Here is a 23,075-nt window from a genome sequence, read left to right as displayed (position 1 = left end):
TACCACACTAAGTTGAATTAACATTACCCCACATAGTTACATTTTTTAAATGAGAGCTTTAAAGATTTATTCTCTTAGCACCTTTCACATATAAAATACAGTATTGTAAGTTATAATCATCATGCTGCACATTATGTCCCCAGAACTTATTTATCTTACAGCTAGAAATTTGACAGCATTTACTAGTACTGTTTTTAATTTTTTGAGGAACCTCCATATTATTCTCCACAGTAGTGTACCAATTTACAGTGTTACCAACAGTGCACAAGGAATCCTTTTCCTTCACATTGTCACCAACACTTGTTACCTCTTGTATTTTTGATAACAGTCATTCTAACAGGTACGAGGTGATCGGTCACAGTGGTTTTGAGTTTCCCTGATAATTAGTGACATTGAACACCTCTTCCTGCACTTGTTAGCCACGCGACTATCTTTTTTGGACAAATGTCTGTTGGGGTCCTTTGCCTATTTTTAAATCAGATTTTGTTTTGTTATTGAGTTGTAGGAGTTCCTTACATATCTTGGATATTAGTCTTTTATCAGATATGCAGTTTACAAATATTTTCTCCCATTCTGTATTCACTTTATTGATCATTTTCTTTGTTGTGCAGAAGGTTCTTAGTTTGATGTAGTCATGTTTGTTTATTTTTGCTTTTGTTGCTTGAGATTGAGGCGTTATCCAAAAAATCATTGCCAAGGCTTATGCCAAGGAGTTTACCACCTATGTTTTCTCTAGGTGTTTTATGGTTTCAGGTCTTATGATTTTGGTCTATGATCTGTTTCAAGTTAATGTTTGTGAGTGGTGTCTGAGAAAAGTCTAGTTTCATTCTTTTGCCTGTGAATATCCAATTTTCCAGTACCATCTCTGCCTCTTTTAAATATTCCTTTAAAAACTCACCAGAACTGGCTTTTGTTGCATGTGATCAAGAACTCTGCCTAAGGTGCCATCCCTTGTCCACCTCCTACATTAGGAAACTAAATTATTTACAAAATTAGTAATTTATGAAACTAATCTATTTAGGTAATTGGGAAGGTTCCTGACTCTTGGGAATTATAGGCAAATGGTATTTTCTAAATGTAATTATGATGCCTGTTTTGATAGATGGGCAAACTGAGGCTCACAAAGTCAGGTAACTTAATCAAGATATACTACTCTGTGGCAGAGGTGAGGTTTGCCAACAATTTTGGGCTGCTCTACAGTGTAACTCTTTTACCTATCCAGAAGAGATGGGAGGAGAAGTGGTCACATCTCATAGTATGTCCCAACTGCATTGTAAGTTCATTGTTGTCAGAATGTATCAATATTCTCTGGGAAGATTTGTCTGTTCTTAGTATACTTGCTGCTGTGATGGTTGAGCTCCTTGCCATCACAGGAGAATTAATTCTTAGAGGACACAAGTAATATGTGTCAGAGATCTCTTCTAAGCATTTCATATAAAATATGAATGGAGTCTTTCTAAGACTGGAAAGGAGGGGTGCTGGAAATCATGAGTCTTCCTTTTTATAATGCTTTCCCTTGGCTGTGTAAGCCCAGGTACATACATAGCTCCTCATCTCAAAGCCTCCAGGGACTCGTTGGTTCTCCTGGGCCCAGGTCTTTGCTTTCCCTGCTCTTTGCTCATTGATGGGCTAATGTTTTTCCTTAAACTACCTTACAATCCCTTCCATTACTTCTCTCCTCCCCCACAGAATGAAAAGTCCTGAAAGAATGGTCTTTGTACCTATTACCTAGATGTTATAGGTTTTTGTGGCTGGGAGAAAGTTTCCTGATATTTCTGAAATCGTGCCATTCTTAACGTCATTATTTCTAGTTACAGACGCTTTCCCCAGGCTAAATAATTGCTTTTTTGTAGTGTTAGTACCTTTCAAATCATTGCAGACTTTTTTAGTCTTGAAATTGTAAATATTTATTCCCATTAACCTTTTTATTTGCATCACACTTGGTGATTCTCGGTTCAGTTTCGTCCTCTTTCCTGTCTTTTTCAGGTTGAATACAGGCCTCCAAATTAAACAAGCGGTTCCAAGTTCAGTTCCATTGCAGTTGAGAGGAAGGGACATGGAATTTCTTCTTATCATAAGGCAATGGCTTCATATTTACCCTAATACAGGTCTCCTTTGTGGGGGCAGTGTAGCTTTCATATAACATCACAAAATGTGCATATCCTGTATCTTTCCCCCTTTTTCTTCTTTATATTTTTAACCATCACAAGTTTATTTATTACTGTGTTGTCTTTACTGGTATTAGCAACAGCTCTTGATTTAGCATCATCTGCAAACTTCATTTAAGTACCATGTGCCGTCTCTGCAAGATCATTAATAAAGACGTCAACCATAGCATCTTGGAAACTTGCTACCACACTTCTTCATCTTCGAGAAAAAGTGAAGATGTAGAGAAAGTTTTCCCTGACATAAAATATTGAGATCCTCCTTGTTTGTTTGGCTTTCGAGGCCCTACAAGTGTCTGCTGAGAGGCAGTCTGCGCCTTCAGCAGAGACTTGGCTGCACGTTGCTTCTTGTCATGTTTTCACTGTGTTAAAGTGAGTTTTCTTAAATAAAAAAAATCACTGGTTTGTGTTAAATCGACAGGAAAAATGTCAAATATTTCTAAAAATTTGAAATGTTGATGTTTGGGAAGTCAGATAGGCAAAGAACTGAGAAATAAGAGATTTGATTCTTGAAAAACTGACTTTGAGAGAGAGAGTTTTATTCTCTCAAGGGGTGGGTGTGGGTAGAAAACTGCCTAAAGAAAGGAGCCCATTTACCTGCCCTGGTTGTGATTTGGGTGAAATTTATATTTTTTTCCACTGTATCTCTTATCTGTTCTGCTCAGGTCTCTCGATGCTATTCCACATCCACCTGGTGACCTACATTTTGGTAATAAATAAATGCTTCCCAAGCTTTATGACAGCCTCCAGATTCTGTATTTTAAACCACAGGCAAACTTTGTAGTTACATTAGTTAAGTAAATAATCTTTTTCTCTCTCACATTTTCCTCTTGCTGCTCTCCCATTTTTATCCACCCAAAACTCAGACACTGATACATCACTTACATGCAGGTTACCTTTTCAATTCTCTAAAATCTGACCAATAACTAGGAACCAAACACAATGGAAAAATCTCTATGCATCTACGTTAGTTAGTTCATACATAGACCTGTACACAGCCACAAATGAACGCATGTTAAAGCTGGTGAAATTGAACAAAGTCTATAGTCTAGGGGCACCCGGGTGGCTCAGTTGGTTAAGTGTCTCATTTTGGCTCAGGTCATGATCTCATGGCTTGTGAGTTCAAGCCCTGCATCAGGCTCTGTGTTGACAGCTCAGAGCCCAGAGCCTGGGGCCTGCATTGGATTCTGTCTCTCTCTCTCTCTCTCTCTCTCTCTCTCTGCCCCTCCCCTACTCACTCTCTGTCTCTCAAAAGTAAATAAAAACATTTTTAAAAATTAAAAAAAGTCTAGTTAGCAGTTGCTGTTGTCAGTACATTGGTTTTGAAGTTGTACTATAGTCTGAGATGTTACCACTGGAGGGAAGTGGGTAAAGGGTATATGGGAGTCACTATACTATTTTTGCAACTTTCTGTAAATCTATAATTATTGGGAAATAAAAAGTTAGAAGTATTAAATAAGAAAAAAATAGTTCATATACTGAAGTACATTGGTTCAGATTTTACATGCAATTCCAGAAATTGGGGACTGAATCATTTTAATAGGTGATTATTTGTGGTTTGTTTGCTATATTTTACCCTCCTTTCTCATTTTAAGCCAATAGAAACTTTGCAGGGTGGAAAGCAGTCCTGCTTAAGAGCTAAAGCATTTTCTGTCACGTGTAATGTTAGTCTGGACTTCAGGCTCTCACAATATTTCCTTAATCATTACTAAGGGAGAAAAGAAAGTTTTACATAAAACTGAGAAGGTCCAAAGAGATCTATAAATTGGGAGGGTAGTGAGGAAGATGGTGGAGTAGGAGGACCCTGAGCTCACTTCATCCTATGGATACCCAGAGATAACAGCTGCATCTGGTATAACTACCTCTGAAAATGACCCAAAGGTGTGAAGACAAGACCTTCCACAGTTAACATAAACAAAAGGCCACATTGAAAAAAGTAGGATGGCCAGACATTCAGTTGGGAACCAAACTCCTGGCAAGACTAACCACAAACAGGAGGAACACCACATGTATGGAGAAGCAAGAGGATCAGACCTCACCCCAGGCTCTGGGGACTCATGCTGGGAAGATGCGTCCCCAGAATATTTGGTTTTTGAAAACCAGTAAGCTTAATTTCACAAGTTCTAAAAATCAGTGGGCTTAGTTCCAGGAGAGCCAGAGGGCAATTGGAAACTGAGTCCCCATCCTTAAAGAGCCAGTTAATAAATAAGGAGAAGGGCAGGGATCTTTAGGAGAATTCTCCAGGAACAAAAGTACTGGCAAGTACTAGATAGCCAGACATTTGTGGTGACCAGTGTAAACATTCTCCACCTATCTTGTTAGTACTATGTGCCCCACCCTCACACACCCCTATGGACTTACCCCACCCAACATGCCCATCTCCCTGCAAAGCAGCTCCTGTCCTACCACATCATGCAAGCAACCTTAGCAGGGACAGATGTCACTCCAAAGTGACTCCTTCCCTAGGGAGTGGGGGAGATAACCACACACACCAGTGTGCTTGCAATTCCTGTAGCAAGCCTTTCAGCTGGCCATGCAGGGAGAAAATCCTGCCATTCAGTGCACCTGCAGCCCTAACACAGAGATGCAGCACAGACATCAAGATTGACAGCTGGCCCTGCTCATCTACAAGCCCACAGTGGCCTCGGACAGGTCTCTCAACAGTGTCCAGTGCACTGATAACAGGCAAAGCAGGTGATTGCACCTAACTGAAGGCAAATGCAACTCATCCACAATAGAACATACACAGCCCACAGAAGACACACTCCTGGAATGCCTGGTTCTGATGACCAGGAGACATTGTGCTATGAAGCACCATAGGGCCTCTTTTATATAAGGCCACTATTTGCAAAACTAGGAGAAATAGCTGACCTTCCTAATACATGGAAACAAACACAGAGAGTTAGATAAAATGAGACAGAGGAATATGTCCCAAATGAAAGAACAGGACAAATAATAGCAAAACAGCTAAGTGAAATGAAAATAAACGATACGCTTCATAAAGAATTGAAAGTAATTGTCATAAAGATACTTACTGGATTTGAAAAAAGAGTGGAGGATCTTAGTGAGAACTTTAACAAAGAGTTAGAAAATATAAAAAAGAACCAATCAGAGACGAAGAACTCAATAACTGAAAGAAAAAAGTACACTAGAGAGAATCAATAGCATATTAGAGGATGCAGAAGAATACATCAGTGACTTGGAAGATAGAGAAATGGAAAGCACACAAGAAGAGCAGAAAAAAGAAAAAAAGAATAAAAAAATGAGAATAGGTTAATGGAACTCAGACATCATCAAGCACAGTAACATTCATATTAAAAGGATCCCAGAAGAAGAGAGAAGGGGGCACAAAACTTATATGAAGAAATAATAGCTGCTAAGTTCCTCAATCTGAGGGAGGAAACAGATATCCAGATACAGAAGGCACAATAACCCTCCCAAATTTGACCCAAAGAGTCCACACCACACCACATAATAAAGTGGCAAAAAAGTAGTGATAAAAAGAGAATTTTTAAAGCAGCAGGAAAAAAAAAAGTTACATACAGAGGAAACCCTATAAGGTTATTAATGGATTTTTCATCCAAAACTCTGCAAGCCAGAAGGTAGTGGCAGAATATATTCAAAGTACTGAAATCAAAAAGACTTCAACCAAGAATACTCTACCCAGCAAAGTTATCATTTTAAATAGAATGAGAGATGAAGAATTTTCCAGACAAACAAAGTTAAAGGAGTTTGTTGCCAGCCTTACAAGAAGAAATGTTTAAGGAAGTTGAGTAGAAGAAAATGCCATTACTAGAAGAAAATTATAAGAGGGAAAAATTTCACAGGTAATTGCAAGCATCTAAAGGTAGTAGATGAATCACTAATAAAACCATTATGGAGGTTAAAACACAAAAGTATTAAGTCAATTATATTGACAAAGATAAGGGATACACAAAATAAAAAAGATGCAGAATATGACATCATCTAGGTAAAATATGGAAGAGGGAGTAAAAAATTAGTGCTTTTAGAATGAATTCAAACTTAAGCAACCATCAACTTAATATAGACTGAAAAACACATAAGATGTTATATATAAACCTATGGTAATCACAAATAAAAAATCTGTAACAGATATGCAAAAATAAAGAGAAAGGAATCCAAGCATAACACTAAAGAAAATCATGAAACCACAAGAAAAGAAAATGAAGAAGAAAGCGACAGAGAAGAACTATAAAAACTGGAAAAGTGGCAGAATGGCAACACATACATACCTATCAGTAATTACTGTAAATATAAATGGACTAAATACTTCAAAGGACATAGGGACACTGAATGGATTTAAAAAAACAAAAAAACAAAAAAACATGACCCATCTATATAAGCCTGCTTATAAGCCTCTCACTTCAGACTTAAAGATACAGGCAGATTGCAAGTAGAAGTATGTAAAAACATACATCATACAAATAAAAGTGAAAAACCAAAAAAAAAAAAAAATTCTAGGGTAGCAATACCTATGTCAGAAAGAATAGACTTTAAAACAAAAACTGTAGCAAGAGACAAAGAAAGGTACTACTTAATGATAAAGGGAACAATCCAACAAGGGGATATAACAATTATAAATATCTATGTATTAAACATAGGAATACCTAAATACATAAAGCAATTATTAACAGATATAAAGGGAGAAAATGACAGGAATATAGAAATAGTAGGGGAATTTAACACTTTACCTACATCAGTGTATTGGTATTCTAGACAGATTATCAAGAAAGAAACGGTGGCTTTGAATGACATATTAAACCAGATGGACATAACAGATATATACAGAACACTGTATCCAAAAAGAGTAGAATACACATTATTTTCAAATCACTTGGAACACCCTCTAGAGTAGAATCACATGTTAGGCCACAAAACAAGTGTCAATAAATTTAAAAAAGTTAAATCATATCAAGCATCTTTTAGGACCGCAACAGTATAGGGGTGCCTGGGTGGCTCAGTTGGTTAAGTGTTAGACTTCAGCTCAGCTCATGATTTCATGGTCTGTGAGTTCGAGTTCTATCTCAGGCTCTGTGCTGACAGCTCAGAGCCTGGGGCCTGCTTCGGAATCTGTGTGTGTGTCTCTCTCTGTCCCTCCCCCACTCACACTCTGTCTCTCTCTCCTTCAAAAATTAAATAAACATTAAAAAAAATTAAAACCATATAAAATTAGAAATCAGTTACAAGAAAAATTCTGGAAAGAACACAAATACATGGAGGCTAAACAACATGATACTAAACATTGAATGGGTCAACCAAGAAATCAAAGAGGAAATTAAAAAATACCTGCAGACAAATAAAAATGAAAATGCAACAATCCAAAATCTTTGGGATGCAGCAAAAGCAGTTCTAAGAGGCAAGTTAATGGTAATGCAGGCCTACCTTGAGAACCAAGAAAAATATCAAACAAAGAAACCTTACACTTAAAAGAGATAGAAAACAGATCCCAAAGCTAGAAGAAAGGAATTAATAAAGATTAGAACAGAAATAAATGAAACAGAGACTAAAAAGCAATAGGATAGATCAATTCAACCAGGAGTTGATACTTTGAAAAAATATACAAAATTGATAAAACTTCAGCCAGACTTATCAAGAAGAGAGGACTCAAAAAAATAAATTCAGAAATTAAGGAAGAGAAATAACAACCAATACCACAGAAATAAAGAGGATTACAAGAGAATATTATGAAAAATTATATGCCAACAAATTGGACAACCCAGAAAAAAATGGGTAAATTGCTAGAAGCATATAATCTTCCAAGAATGAATTAGGAAGAAACAGAAAATTTGAAGATACCAATTACTAACAATGAAATTGATTCAGTAATTAAAAAAAAAAGAATCTCCCAACAAACTAAAGTCTAGGTTCAGATGGCTTCAAAGGTGAATACTACCAAACATTTAAAGAAGAGTCAGTAAGTCTTCTCAAACTATTTCAAAAAATAGAAGAGGAAGGAAAACTTCCAAATACATTTTAGGATGCCTACATTACCCTAATACCAAAACCAAACACAATACAAAGAAAGAAAAACTAGAGGCCAAGATCTCTGAAGAACATAGATGCGAAAATCCTCAACAAAATATTAGCAAGCCAAATTCAACAATACATTAGAAAAAGTCATTCACCACTATCAAGTAGGATTTATTCCAGGGATGCAACGGTAGTTCAATATTCACAAATCAATGACCATGATGCATCACCTTAACAAGAGAAAGGAGAAAACCATATGATCATCTCAATAGATGCAGAAAAAAACATTTGACAAAATAAAACACACACTCATGACAAAACTCTCAAGAAAATAGGTTTAGAAGAAACAAGCCTCAATATAGTAAAGGTCATACATGAAAATTATAGCTACTATCATACTCACTGGTGAAAAACTAAGAACTTTTCCTCTAAATTCGGGAATAAGACAAGGATGCCTACTCTCACCACTTTTATTTAACGTAGTACTGGAAGTCTTGGCCACAGCAATCAGACAAGAAAAAGAAATAAAGTAATAACCCTCCAAATTGTTAAGGTAGAAAGAAAATTGTCATTATTCGCAGATGACATGATACTATATATAAAAAATCCTAAAGACCACCAAAAACTACTAGAACTGATAAATGAATTCAGTTGCAGGATACAAAATTAATATACATAAATATGTTGCATGTGTATACATAATAATGAAGTAGCAAAAAAAGAAATCAAGAAAACAATTCCATTTACAATTGTACCAAAAAGAATAAAATACCTAGAAACAAACTTAACCAAGGAGGTGAAAGACCTGTATTTTGAAAACTACAAAGCATTGATGAAAGAAATTGAAGATGACACAAACGAATAGAAAGATAGTCCATGCTAATGGCTTAGAAGAATATTGTTAAAATGTCCAAACTACCCAAGGCTATCTACAGATTCAATGTAATCCCCATCAAAATACTAATAGCATTTTTCACAGAACTAGAAGAAATAATCCAAAAATTTATATGAAACCACAAAAGACCCTAAATAGCCAAAGCAATCTTGAGAAAGAACAAAGCTGGAGGTATCACAATCCCAGATTTCAAGGTATACTACAAAGCTGTAGCAATCAAAACAATATGGTACTGGCACAAAAATAGACATAGAGATCAGTAGAACAGAATAGAGAGCCCAGAAATAAACCCATGCTTATATGGTCAATTAATTTATGACAAAGGAGGCAAGAATGTAAATGTAAAATGTAAAGATGTAAATGAGGAATGTAAAATGAGGAAAAGCCATTCAATAAATGGCTCTGCGAAAACTGGACAGCTCCATGCAAAAGAACAAAACTGAACCACTTTCTTACACTGTACAGAAAAGCTAACTCACAGTGGGTTAAATACTAAATGTGAGACATGAAAGTATAAAATTCCCAGAAGAAAAAGTAGGCAGTAATCACTTTGACATCAGCCATAGCAACATTTTTCTAGATATGTCTCCCCTGGCAAGCAAAACTAAAGCAAAAATAAACTATTGGGACTACACCAAAATAAAAAGCCTTTTGCACAGTTAAGGAAGCATCAACAAAACAAAAATGCAACCTACTGCATGACGGAAGATGTTTGCAAATGCTATATCCAGTAAGGGGCTAATATCTAAAATATATAAAGAATTCCTACAACTCAACATCAAAACAAACAATCACATTTAAAAATTGGCTGAGGACCTGAACAGATATTTTTCCAAAGAAGACATACACATGGCCAACAGATGCATGAAAAAGATGCTCAACATCAGTAATCATCAGAGAAATGCAAATCAAAACCACGGTGAGATCACCCTACATCTGTCAGAATGGCTAGAATCTAAAAGACAAGAAGCAACAAATGGTGGAGAAAAAGAAAACCTTGTGCACTGTTGGTGTCAATGCAAATTGGTGCAGCCACTGTGAAAAACAGTCTGGAGACTCCTCAAAAAATTAAAAATAGAACTACCATATGATCCAGTAATTTAACTACTGGGTATTTACCCAATTAAATGAAAATACTAACTGAAAAAGATACATATGTATTTTTTAATGTTTATTGTAATACTATTTACAAGAGCCAATATATGGAAGCAACCTGAGTGTCCATCAACAGATGAATAAGAAAGATGTAACATACTCACGTGTATGTATACATACAATGGACTATTACTCAGTCTTCAAAAAGAATGAGATATTGCCAGTTGCAACAACATGGATGGACATAGAAGGTATATTCTAAGGGAAATAAGTCAGGCAAGCAAAGACCAGTACCATATGGTTTCACTTATATGGGGAATCTAAAAACCAACAAACCAAAAACCAAAAAACAAAAAACAGATTCTTAAACACAGACAACAAACTGGTGGTTGCCCAGAAGGAAGGTGGTTGAGGGAATGAGTGAAATAAAGGGGATTAAGAGGTACAAACTTTTGGTTATAAAAAATATAAAATACTCCCATTATGGTGACTACACTTATAATGGTGAGCACCTAGCTATGTACAAAATTGTTGAATCATGATGTTGTGCAGCTGAAACTAATGTAACATTGTTATGCTAATTATAGTTTCAAAAAAAAAAAAAAAAAGAGAGAGAGAGAAAAAAAAACAGATCCTGAGGGCCTGCCTAACAGGGTTTTGGAACCTGTTCCCTGACAGTGCTAGGGTTGGGGTGGGAATTGATGGCAGAAAGAAACCTATGTCTTTTTGTTTGTTTGTTTTAATTTTTTTAATGTTTATTTATTTTTGAGAGAGAGAGTAAGAGAGACAGAGTGTAAGCAGGGGAGGGACGGAGACAGAGGGAGACACAGAATCCAAAGCAGGCTCCAGGCTCTGAGCCATTAGCACAGAGCCCGACATGGGGCTCAAACTCATGATCTGTGAGATCATGACCTGAGCTGAAGTCAGATGCTTAACTAACTGAGCCACCCAGGCATCCTGAAAGACACTTGTGTCTTACCCACATATAAGACATAAGTTATGCATCTATGGTCTCAAAAATACTCCTGTCTTCTGTGCAGAGTCCAGTGCTTGGAGAAACACACACCTAACGCTCATTGACAGCTGATGGCCATGGGGGGCTTGGTGGAAATCCTTGACACAACCCCAGGAGAAGAGTCCAGTAATATCTAAGAGTGAATTTCTTTCCAACCAGATGGAATGAGGCTAAATCTAGTGATTTAAACAGATTTAAAGAAAATAAAGGAATGTGGTTACCTTTTCCCATCTAAGTTTTTGATCTGAGATTTATCCTCGCTATATTTGATTATCTAATTGCTCAATTAATAGGAAACTAAAGCAGGTGGCTGATTTACTGACTATCACAGTTTCCACTACTGACATAAAGACAAAAAAAAAAACACCTTAGATTTTTGAGGAACAGTTAATAAAGGTTTCTTGAATAGCCATTGTATTCTAGCAGATGTGGAAGATGTTATGGTCCTTAATTATCCCCTCGCTTCTCCTTTTAAGTCATAGAGCACATTCCTCTCACCATATCTCCTAGCCTCCCTTATAGTTAGGTATGACTATGTGATCACATTTTAGCTAATGAGATATGAACAGAAGTCATGTGAGCAAATTTTGCTACACAACCTTAAAAATAAAGTTGCTTGCACTTGTGATTTTTTCCTCCTCCCTTTAGGCTAGAACAGGGACACGGCAACAACTCAGGTTTCAGGAGGAAAGGAAAATAACCCAGGGGAAGGCGGAGAAGAAGACAAAAGAAATCTGGCTCCCTGCAATACTTTGCAAAGTGGGGCTACTCAACAAGCCTATACCAGCCAGACGTGAGAGAGAAAGAAACCTCTGTCTTATTGAAGGCATATTTTTGGGTATCTTTTTGTTATAAAAACTTAGCACTTACCTTAACATTTATAGTAGATACCAAGATTTGCTTGCTGTAATAAATCTTTGTCAAGAATGTAAACAATAATAAAAGAATGTAAACAGTAATGTTAATATCCTCTGTTTAAGAAGTAGAGATCGAATTATCAAAACTTTGAAAGATTTAAGTTTTTGGCAATATCATATACATAAACATTAGCTTTGTCCTTGAATTTTGCATTTAATAAATGATGAGTAGCTTCACCTCCCTTCCCCCCATATCATCAAATATTCTTTGGAAACATTCTTTTTAATGATACAACATCTGGGTATACATAATTTATTAGTGAATCTCCATGTTTTTGGGTATTTAAATCATTTCCAGAATTTTGTGTTATTTATAGTGCTGCCATAAATATCTTGGTACATAAATATTGGTCTTTATCTTTTATAATTTCCTAAGGATGGAGTCTTAGAGATAGAATATGCTATATTACCTTTTCTCATTTTTTCCAATACTGAACCACCCAAGTCTCATCTTCAAACAGTCCCAATATCAAAACTTCTCCCCATGTATTCAAAATAGAAAATATTTTACAATTCAAGTCTTATCCAAATTTGCTTCTAGAATCAAAACCATTCTCTATAATATGCACCACAGTATCCTCCCCAATTAGCACACAATTTACCTTTTACAACCTCATCTTTTGTTATAACCATTTATGAACATTCTACTCCAATTCAAATACTTTACTCTTTGTACCTTAACGTTTCCTACCTTCATGCCCTTTTGCCTGACTGCAATACCTTTTTATCTTCTTTCCAAATAATCATACTCTACCCATTCTTCAAGATATCATTTCACATCTACATCCTTTGTTTGGACTTCCTGGAGCTTCAGTGCAGATGGATATCTGCTACTGTGGAAGGATTGAAGAACTTCTGTTTTTACTACATATTTGGCATATATTTCATGTGACACCTCGAGAATAGCCCTAAATGACCACCCTTGTATGGTTCTTGAACATTACACGTGTATATGTGTAAAGGATATGTTTGGAGGTACTTACTTTCCCACAGCCTTGTAAGGGTCAGCTGTAGATTCCAGATGTCCACAAACCTCCATCCAAACCGATTAATGACAGATGAACTTCTGCGCTGACAGAAAACAATGCGGATGGACTATAATGGTAAGGAGGATGCTGCCTGAAAGAAAAGAGAGACCCAATGCTGGTCATCACAAAGTGATGAACCCTAGAGTTAAGAGTCAGGCTGTGTTGGCTATGTTCAGGTACGCCAGGAGAGAAAACCAGGCAAGACAGAAAGGAATTCAAAGCAAAGAATTCAGAAAGGTAGAGATTAGAGAATTTGTCACCACGAGAGGAAGAGATTATGTGCCTGTCTCAATTCTTAATACCATTCCACTTTCCAATTCTAGTTTACCTGAAATGCATCCATATTACTTTTTCTTCTTTGATAGAGTCTTACAATAAATCACCATTTTATGTGAGTTATCTTGAATGGGTTTCTATTTCATGTGATTTAAAGAAACTCAAACAGGACAAGTACAACTAGGGGTCTAAGTTCTTTAACAGTAGGAAAAATATCTTATATTGCCTCTCCTGCAGCACGGTCATATGAATTAGTTTGAACAATTTCTTAAAATTATGTTTGTCTCTTTATAATCTCATATTTCTATCACAAATGATATCCTCTCCAGAAATATACCGTATCATCTATATATTCTTACAACTTCAACATTTATATGGGTCTGATTGGATTGGAGTCCCAGTTCTATCGTTTACTAGCTGTGAAATCTCACTATAAAGTGAGAGGATTATGCCAGAAGGCTGCCAGAAAGCCGTTTATACCACTGGGATTAGAAACCATGATTAACCACCAGGGGAAGAATTTGAGTTAGTGGCCTAACAACTACATCCATAATTTTCCCACTGAGCAAGAGCCACGTATAGAATATATAGAGCATATGAAAATATTACTCCATTTAGAGCTAGAAGATATAGCACTCTACTCAGATACAGGGTGTATTCATATAAAATATCATTTAAAGGAAAACAAAATAGATGTAAAGTTGGAAGGTAATTGAGATAACGCCACTAAATGAAATAAAATAAAATCTGAGAAAGATAATGATATCTTTAAGGTAATGCATTATCCAGTTTGTTATAAATGTTCATATTTAACACATATATTCATCTGGGCAGTATGTAACAAGAGCTCATACTTACAGAGTTCTTCCTACACTATCATCATTGTACTTATCACATGTATTGTATAAATCAACCCTCAAGCAATCCTATGATTTGAATTCTGCAATATTTCCCATTATATAGAAGAGAAAAATGGAGGTTTAGGCAATAAAATTATCTTTACAAGGATTTGAAAACAAATAATCTCTGACTTATATTCTTATCAAACTATATCATTCCATCTGTAACTTCCTTTTGGCATGTAAGGGTGAAGAACAACGGCAAAGTCTTATTTATATATATATATGGATGTTTCTTGCTCACATCTGCTGGTGTGGGACCTCCAGAGCCTTGTAAAGTTCAATCTAGTTACTTCTAGGAGCGTCAGGAGGGTATTTCGTATGTGTTAATGACCAAATCTGATGGGCCACCATGGGGTACAGCAATTACTCGGGGTCAGATAATTGAAAGGACTCTCAGGATTCTAACAAGATATACTCATGAAAGATTTATGACAAGCAAAGGATACACGGCACCAGGAGCAAGAAAGCACAAAGCAACATTACAGAGGTCTGGAACACCTGGGCACAGCTTCCAAAGTCTTCTCTCAATTGTGCAGAACATGCTCCATCTGGGAATCATGGCTACCAATAGGAGAACAAGGTATCTGTTTTAGGGAAGATGAGGCACAAGTTTGCTTGGACGTTTTTATACTACACTGATCTCACGGTCAGAATCAGGCTGAGTGACCAGGTAAACCAGGGGGGGACCATCAACCTACACGTTTTCACTAAATGCAGACTAGCTGACACTGGGTGCCTCCGTGGGAATTTTGGGCTTTAAACAGCAGGTTATAAATCATTAGCTAGTAAATTTCGTTCCTATCTTGACCAAAAGTTTGTACCATGACTTCCTGGGGATCCTTGGAGATGAGGTGTAATATAATCTTATTTCTACATATGTGGATTTGTCCCGTGAGAAGTTCTTCCCTTGCTCTGCTCCAGTACTGTCCAATAAACTTTCTGTAAAGATGGAAATATTCTTTACCTGTGATGCATCATATGGTAGCAACTAGCTGTAGTTACTAGTGGGTGTTTCACACTTGAAATGGTAGGCAGTGTGAAGAACTGAATTTCAAATTTTATTTCAGTTTGAAGCACCACAGGTGGATATTGGTGATTATATTGAACAATGAAGCTACAGTCTCTCCCAGGGCTGAACTTGGCTAATGTCTGTCGGACACACTGTGCCTACTGGCACCACTGAGGCTTCCATTTGGTACTGCCTTTCCTTCTCAGTAGTGCCACTTCTGGTAGGCATTGCTGCTACATCTGATAGGTATGGCTCTGTCTGCTGGGCACCTCTATGCCCTCCACGGGGTATGGTGGTGGATGTTCTAAGGCATCCAAGGACAGTTGTAGGCACGGTGGGTCACCTAGCCAACGGAGATGTCATACCCCCACTTGCTTGCTGGCAGCACCTCCCTCTCATTGTAGAGGTTGAAAATCCTATCCTCATTTTTTCCACCCTCCTTTGCATGTGGCCCAACGCTGGTGAATGCAGCATGAAAGACTGTCCACTTTGGTTGCTAAGAAAGATTTCCTCAGTAATGTAACAGAGATGCATGGTATGAAACAACCTTCTTCGAGCACACATTGGGACTGTGGCGATCCCCATGACACTGCAAGGGGTAAATCTGAAAACTGAGTCAATGCTTTGAGAATGGCAGTGTAGAAGGAGCCAGGCTTCTGATGAGTTTGCATGACTGAACCAATCCAGGCAGTAGCTACTTCCTGTTTTCTCAATATGCTTAATGACACAATTGTGTTTCAAATAGCACCCTGGTTTTAGTTAAAGATGGTACTCTCCAAAGACATGACTACATGGTGGGCTGGGGTAGAAAACAAGTTTAATTGGTAATACTGTATTTTACTCAGAATTACTCCTACTGAGGCCTTGTTACTTAAAAACACCACCACGAGCAACTTTAAAAGCTGATGGGAGGTAAGAAAATTTAGACCCTCTCAAGAGGCACGACAGTACAGAACTGTCACCGGAGAGAGGTACAGTCTTTGCAACTGCATGTTGGAACACTGATGGAAACCCAGACAAACACAGCGCACAAAACAACAAAAGCAAAACAAAACAGAGAGAAAAAAGGAAGTGAAAGAAAAATGGAGGGACTATATGGAGTGACAAAGTGTTGTCAAAAAGAGGAACCCATCTCCGATTTCAATGTTATTGTTTCTGTTCACGTTACCCTTCTCTTCCTTGCCTCTTTGACTGCTTCCTGCTTTGTCTAAATGTATTACTTCACCTCATTTGCTTAGGAGAAACAAAATACTCTAGAGGGGAGGCACTTCTGGGACCATTCTCTGCTCTCATTGTCCTCCCTCCAAGAGGCCATGACATTCTGCATTGTTTTTCCCGAGCAAGTCATTCTTCTGTAGCACGTATTTATGTAGAAATACAATGTAGTATTGCTTTCAGGTTTTTGACCTTTATCCACCTTAAAACATAAACGTTTCACCTGGATTAAGAGTTAATACAAAATCCACTGATTAAATATACTATTGGCTGATTTTCTTATCGATGGAAAACTACTTACTATTCTTAACAAAATAACAAAAAAATCAAAAGTGTTATACATACACAGAGTTTACAAGAGTCAAATTGTTCTACAAGTCTTGTTAAATGATTCTTGCCCTGGTCCAGAATACTCAGAGACAACCATATTCAACTCTTGTAGCTGATTTGTTTGGTATTTATCTCCAAAATTCTAAATGTTTGTAACACTGCTTATTTTTATAATTTAGATTTTATTACCTTGATTTTACACTAATGGGAGACAAAGTTTTAACTCCTTGTTCCACAAACACCTGCCTCTACTGCACACTGCCATTCCTTCCATCTGTTCGATACAGTTCTATCATAATTTCGATCGGATCAATATTTATTAGGACTCTGAGACCTCTATCAGTGTTGAATTATATAGTGATCAATATTTTTTTCCTGTGCAACTTTTTGTTTCCTTTGGAGTTAATATTAGTTGTTCTGTTTAGTTTTGCATGTGTCTATAATTAATGTACACCTAGAACTTCTCCTAATCGTATAAATACCCTCTGAATCCATATAGACAATTGATATTCTCTCAATTTCATCTTAAAGCAGTTTCTATCAAAACCCTGTGAGGGGCACCTGGGTGGTTCAGTCAGTTAAATGTCCAACTCTTGATTTCGGCTTAGATTGTGATCTTATCATGGTTGGTGGGATCAAGCCCTGCCTGGGGCTTCATGCTGACAGTGTGGATCCTGCTCAGGATTCTCTCTCCCTCTCTCTCTGCCCCTCCTCCGTGCACATGCACACTTGCGCATTCTCTCTTTAAAAATGTAAACATTAAAAAAAAAAAAAAAAAAACAAAAAAAAACCCTGTGATCTGCTTCAAAGTAGAGTGGTTGCCTTCCATGCTGAATGACTTACAGGCATGGTCTTTTGCTTTATTATAATCTGAGTTCTAAGAAATGGAACCTAATTCCTGGTTTCAGGATCCCATGTCTTTCTCTTTCTTAATTTTCTTTCTCATTTTGATGAAGCCCCCTGTTGGTTTGTTTCCTGAGTCAAGTTTCATGAAAGGTAACATTTTTGAGAATTTATTCACACCTCACATTTGATAATTTCTCTGGGAATAGGATTCTAGGTGAAAAATAATTTTCCTTCAGAATTTTACCAACAGTGAGGAATTGTCATCTAGTCCTCAGTCTGTTTACTGCAGTCTAATGCCATTTTGAGTCTTGATTTCTTATGTAAGTCAGAGGTTAGTAAATCAGTCTGTGGCTAAATCTAGCACACAGCCTGTTTTTGTTAATAAAGTTTTATTGCAACACAACCATGCTCATTTATTTACATAGTGTTTATGTCTGCTTTCACACTATAACAGCAGAGTTGGATAGTTTTGACACTTACTGTACAGCCCTCAAATTCTAAAACATTTATGTTCTGACTCTTTATAGGAAAGTTTGCCAATCCCAGATATAAGTGCTGGGTTAGTTCCCTCTTTAAAATTTTGTAAGATTTTTGTCCCCAGTGTTTTAAGTATCTTGGTTTATGTTCATTCATTGTGTCGAGCAGTGTCCTTCATTTCTGATATATCATCTTGAGTTATTCCCACTAAAATTTCTTCTTTTATACTTTCCTTGTTTCATTTTTGGAGCATCCATCATTTGAACCATTCTGTATCCTTTCTCTCCCTTTTTGTTTAAAACCTCTGAGCTTTTTACGCTAATTTCTGGGATAGGAACTTCTTTTTTAAAATTTTTTAAATGTTTATTCTTGAGAGAGAGAGAGAGAGAGAGAGAGCGAGCATGAGCAGGGGAGGGTGAGAGAGAGAGAGAGAGAGAGAGAGAGAGAGAGAGAGAGGAAGACACAGAATCTGAAGCTGGCTCCAGGCTCTGAGCTATCAGGGCCTTGTTCCACAAACACCTGCCATTCCTTCCATCTGATAGCTCAGAGCCTGATGCAGGGCTGGAACTCAGGAACTGTGAGATCATACCCTGAGCCAAAGTCGGACGCTTACTTGACTGAGCCACCCAGGCACCCCAGTAACTACTTTCTAAAGTTACTATTAAGGTTTTTAGTTCTGCTATCATGTTTTAATTTAAAAAGTTAAAAAAAAAAAAAGCTTTCTGTTCCCACTTCAATATATTCTCCTTCCTCTCCAAGGATAATTATTGTTAGTTTTCTTTTTCTCTTTCCTTCATAGCCTCTGTCTTCCATGTGTTTTGTTTTCTAATTTTTATTTTGGGCTCTGATTTTCATGTGTGTTGCCTTCCTCAAGTGTTGATGATCCTTGGTTCATATTTAATGTGGGGAACTACATAGTTGTTTAAAGCTTATGCTTGTGCATAGGCTTACCATTGTGGAGTCACTATCGTGATTTGAAAGGGACTTTTCAAATATGAGATTTTACAGCAGCCTAAGAACATTTCCTTGTGAATCACTTGCTATGATGCTTCAGATAGTTGTGATATCTTTGGCAGTTTCCTGAATTTCCCGCACTGCTTGATTCTTTGAAAACTGACAGCAAATCTAAGTAGCAGCCATGTCTCTCTCTGACCTGCACTTTTCTAGTTCTTCCAACTGTTTCATAAGCAGCTCATTCTCTGTATTGAATCCCTTTCTGACTGGCACAGAGTCTAAGTGCTCCTTGCATGGACTTTCAGCTGCTTCTTCTGTATTTACCCTCTACCCCAATTCTAGAGGAAACTTGGTAAATTGGGTTGCTTCTCAGTTTTCCTCCACTTCAGACTTCCTCAGATTTGATAAACCAATCATCACTTGTTCACATGCTTTGCAGACTCAAAAATTTTGATGCCAAGGACTCCTCTGCATCTCTTTGTTCTTGGGGGCCGCCTTTTATAACAATTTCATTTTCTGTCTGTCATTCTATAGTGGGTTTTGGGAGGAAGCAGAGGAATTCAATCCTGCATTCAGTCCACCTCTGTTCTACATCAACTCTCCCATTCACTCTTGAACTGCTCCAAGTTGAACACTGGCTTCCTCTCCAGCCTTATTTTGTACCACTTTTTCCTTTATTCCAGCTACACTGACCTTGGTAACAGTCCTTGAACCTACCAAGGTCTTCCCTGATTCAGGATCCTTGGCATATGCTGTTGTTTTAGCCTAGTCCCTCTTCACATCCTCTATAAGACTAAATATGCATCTCTTCTTTACATCTCTCGGAGAGGACTTCTCTGGCTACCCTCCCATATAAATTAGGTTATCTCCTTTTTTCTCTCATAGAACTTAATTCTTTTCCTTTATGGAACTTCTATTTAAAGTCATATTTGTTTATTTGTTTAATGTCTATCTCTCTTACAAGAGTTTAAGCTTTATACCTACTATACATAATAATATCTCCATCGATAATGGAGTAAAGAAAAAATTATTTGTAAGAAAACTTAATGACAGTATTACACGTTGCCTGGTCTGGCTTCTGGGATAGCAGCAATGTTGTCCAAACAGAAAGGACACCACAAAAGATCAATTTCTTAAAAGACTCACCCTCAAAATATAATTTTTCCCATCCTCTTTAAATCCACACACTATTATTGAGGAAAAAAGAACAGGACCAATTTATAGGCTAGGAAGCTTAGTATCCTCATAAGCCTTTTCTTCCTTTTTTTTTCTTTTTTTCTTTTTTCTTTTTTTTAAACTGAAGAAACCCATTCATTTGCTCTTTCATCCCCTTAGGCTTAAGCCTGTTGAAAAAACTTCCTTAATAATGTTGAAATAAAAAAAAAAAAAGAAAAAGGGAAAGTGATGAGAAAATTAATATAATGAAATAATCAATGCAAATGACATTCTATTGTCCAGGAAAAAACCCTCAATCAACTCTCTTAGAATTACTGAATCTGATGGGTAATTGTGGCTTAATTTCTAATTGTAAGATCAAGGCACGCTGTCAAAAGCACTGCCAACATTAAAGAGACATTTTATGGTGCTCATTTTAAGGTGGAACTTTAAAGAAATCGAAAACCATTAATCAAACACATAAATCATCCACACCAAGTATTAACTGAAAACCCCTAAATCTGGTAAAACTAAAATTTATATTCAGCATCAAAGAAGATGTATCAATGCTTTATTTTTCTCAAGTTTTCAAAAGCATGAGAAGTTTGGGACAAATTTTTTATGATTTCACACTATATCCTTATGAGTAGTTTGTATGTCACACAGCTAAAGGATCAGTTTTTGTAGGGAGGTGGAGAAGAAATTAATTTATATTATTTGTTCTATGAAAATATAGAACAATGTACCCATCATTTAAATTCTCCTATGTTGTTTGGGGAAAACAATGACACTATTTTATATATGTACACACATAGCAGATTACAGTTTATAAAGTGCTTTCCCATGTATCCCTCATTTGACAGTAAATTTTATTTTTATCATAATTCCTCAACCTCATTAGACGTTATAAAATCATGTGAATGGGTGAAACAATCATTAAGGTTCTTTCCAGCTTTGATTCTATTATGTTTTCAAACAGTGGCTCTGCCTAATGGCAAACACAGCTCAGTAAATTCCTCTCCTCTGTGTTTCTGTTTGTCTCCGTCACTTTGGTGTTCTCCCAGTAGACACATGGAGGGGCATGCTGATTAAATTAGTCAAATTAACTCTTTGCCTGACTCCATCCTCATTAGGCTAATGAGAAGACTCAGGAGTACATCTGTATGTCTCAGTCGTCTTAGGTCAGAAGTACTGTCACTAAGAGCACCAATGAAAAGTGATAACTGTGACACTCTTTAGGAGTTTTTTTTTTCTTCTTCCTCTTCTGGCAGCTCATTTTCCATCCTATCTCAAGAGGGAGCATGTGGCTCTGCTGAATAGAAGCTGTAATATGTTGGGCAATCTCATTTTCTCTGCTGGATCATTGTAAAAGAAGGTGTAATTTTGTTTTCTCCCCCAGGAAAGAGTTTCGTGGGTAGGCAAGTGTGAGAGATGTTGAACAAGAATTAATCAAAGGCGGGGGGGGGGGGTATCCTATTATAACCATAAGGTGCTGTAAAGTGATAGATCTTAATGATGGAGTAGCCATGTGAGTAGCTGCTCCACAGATTTGTTTTGATTAAGCATGTGTTTGTATGTACGGGACGAGAGAAGATGAATTTGGAGATAGATTTGGGGGAAAGACAGATGAGGAAGGGAGAGGCAACAACCAGTTTCAAAGGTTGAGTGCCCTTTGATTCTAAAAGGCATACTGCTCTCCCAATTACCCAGCAGAGTATGGGTTTCCCTTGCTATCTGGAATAGAGCCTTCCTATTAAAACTTTCGTAAGCTGAAATGAAGCAGTCACCATTAATTTGTATGGAAAAAATTTTGAGCATTCCCAGACCCCAAAAATAACCTCTCTTAGCCTCTTCTGATACCTTAGGACACATCTTGCTCACAGATGCACAGAATGAATCAAGATAAAGCACAGATGCTCACAAAGCTCAAAGCTATGACAGCTTGATGCTGACACACTGAGTGTAGCTCCCAGGGAAGGAGCGTGGTGGTTCCCCCTTGCCACTCTGGGTACATGCTGCCTTCATAACTCCTCATTGCAAAACAAATGCTGAACATTATTTTTGCCTTTTTCTTGCTTTCATACTAGTGAAAATCTCAATGGAATTCTTTCGGTTTGCGAAAACAAGTACAAGCGTAGGTCTTTCATAAAAGTGAAGTGGTGTGAGATAAACCTTTGAGAAGGAGGGGATACTTGTATCCATTTGACTGACATTTGAGACACACTAAGCATGAACCTTAAAGCTTCACACTGACCAAATGATTGTCTGTACTTGGATACACTTATAAAACGTAAAACACTGAGGGTTGATAGCAAAGTGGCCTGCAAATGGCAGGTGCCAAATATATGTTTCTGAAAGGACAGAAGGACACTATGAGCAATAGTTGTGCTAAGATATTAGAGCTGGCTGAGTGCCAGTGGTTGCTGGCAGTAACCTATACAGCAGCTTCCTCTGGATGAGCAAATAGTGTGGCTAAAGATACGGTCATATAACAAAGATTATGGTCCATTAATGATGAAAGCCCTTTATTGGTTTTCCAAAAGGAAGAAAAGTTTGCTATCTCTAACCCTGTGAATACTGGGTGAGGCAGAAGATTCTTTCTTCAGGGCTCTCCGGGGTACAGCTTTATCACAACATAGGCTTTGGAGTAGAGAATGTGCATATATACAACCAATAGATGTCTAATATTTGGGAAATTATGACAAAATGGAGTCTTTGAAAGTATTACTTTTTTTTTTTTTTTTTTGAATTGTGGCTTTGTAGGGCACAAAAAACAAAAACAAAACACACCTTTTTTTAGTTCAA

General features: G+C 37.1%; 1 long non-coding RNA gene across 2 annotated transcripts in view; it reads right to left on the bottom strand.

The window, feature by feature from the left end:
- The window catches only part of LOC122213315, a 219,382-nt gene that overhangs the window by 120,744 nt on the left and 75,563 nt on the right, over positions 1-23,075 (bottom strand). For both annotated transcript variants that reach the window (XR_006199479.1, XR_006199482.1), the window contains one exon: positions 13,062-13,197. This is a non-coding gene — a long non-coding RNA (uncharacterized LOC122213315). The remainder of the gene's footprint in view (positions 1-13,061; positions 13,198-23,075) is intronic.

This window comes from Panthera leo, chromosome A1 (genome assembly GCF_018350215.1).
Source record: "Panthera leo isolate Ple1 chromosome A1, P.leo_Ple1_pat1.1, whole genome shotgun sequence".
NCBI classification, from domain to species: Eukaryota; Metazoa; Chordata; class Mammalia; order Carnivora; family Felidae; genus Panthera; species Panthera leo.
Note: the sequence above shows the minus strand (reverse complement) of the source record. Positions and strands in the feature narration are given on the sequence as shown.